This window comes from Tigriopus californicus, chromosome 11 (genome assembly GCF_007210705.1).
Source record: "Tigriopus californicus strain San Diego chromosome 11, Tcal_SD_v2.1, whole genome shotgun sequence".
In the NCBI taxonomy this organism is placed as follows: Eukaryota; Metazoa; Arthropoda; class Copepoda; order Harpacticoida; family Harpacticidae; genus Tigriopus; species Tigriopus californicus.
This window is the reverse complement of record NC_081450.1, coordinates 2,715,301-2,716,744: the sequence shown is the minus strand read 5'-3', so window position 1 is coordinate 2,716,744 and position 1,444 is coordinate 2,715,301.

Genomic DNA, 1,444 nt, shown 5'->3' with positions numbered 1-1,444 from the left:
AGGCGGCGGAGAAACAGATACTATAATAGATAAAAATCAGGGGGCCGAAGATTCACTTGTTCTCCCTTTTCTTCAGAGTTTTAACTATAGCTGGAACGCGTTTAGTACGTAGTCGCGCAGAGCGCCGGGGACGGGGGGGACTTGTAGGGGGCATGAACCCGGTGGGCGTTGGCGGCGGAGGGGCTGGCGACACAGCTGGGCGCAAGTGGCGCCTATTGCGGCAGAACACGACAGCGGATGTACGTACGTGATAAGAGCAGCCTTGGGGGTATACCTTGATAACCTCTCCAGCTCTACAACTCCAGGACTTCTTGGTCACATCCTGGACATGGACGCGTTGTCCGACCTGTAGAGGTCGTAGTGGGCGTCCTTTGGCGTGTCGTACCAGGGAGTTGCAGTACCGGGCGCAAGCGGTTTTGAACGTATTGCTGTCAAAGCTGTGAAAGCGGCGAGCAGAGGGTAGCCGGAATATCAGTCACCATAACCACATAGGTTTGACCTTTGAGGTCAAACAAGTCAACTCCTACCAACTCTATGGGGTGAGTAGCTGCCTCCAGCAAGACAGTTTCTGCCTCTTGGGCGGGGAGGACCGCCACACAGCTCTGGCACGTCATGATATTGTTGCGGATGTCGTTTTGCAGAGTAGGCCACACATAGCGCTGCTTGGCGAGTTTCCAAGTCTTTGTGATACCGGAGTGGGAGGCGTGGAGAAGGTCAATGATGGCTTGGCGTGCTGGGCAGGGCACAAAGAGACGCTCGCCAGCAAGGAGGACGCCATTCTCCACGCGCAACTCACTGAGGAGCCCAGCATTAACTGACAGCTCCAAGGGTAGCTCAGAACAACCAGACTGAATGAGGGAGACAAGTTTCTGATATTCGTCATCCACATTATCAGCAATGACCCAAAGAGACGGATCATTTGCTGAGATGGCTAAGGGCATGAGCAATCATGTGGCGCTTTCCGGGGGTACAAGAGACTTTGAACTGGTATTGTGTCAAAGTCTCCTGCACCCTTTATAGCCAAGGGTTGTTGAGGGCAGCAAGTGGTCTTTGAAATCTTGAATCTTAAAAGGTGTCGGTGGTCTGTGGTGACTGTTAAACCAGGGTGGCCTTTGAGAAAGAATCCGCATTTTTCTACGGCCCACCACACCGCCGTCATCTCTAGCTCGACCATGGCATAGTTCTTCTGGGCCTGAGACATGGAACAACTCCCACACTGCATTAGACAAAGGCGCCCATTGGACTCCCTCTGGATGAGGGCGTAACCAAGGCTGTGGGGGTTGCTGGCGTCTGTCATGAGCTCTGCGGGCAAGGAGGGGTTAAAGGGCTTCACGATGAGAGGGGAGGGGAGGATGTTCTTCACCCGCTTGAACTCGTTCTCGTGCTCCCCCAACCAGAGCCACGCCGAGGTTGACTTCAATAGCTGGCGCATGTTGGACGTCAT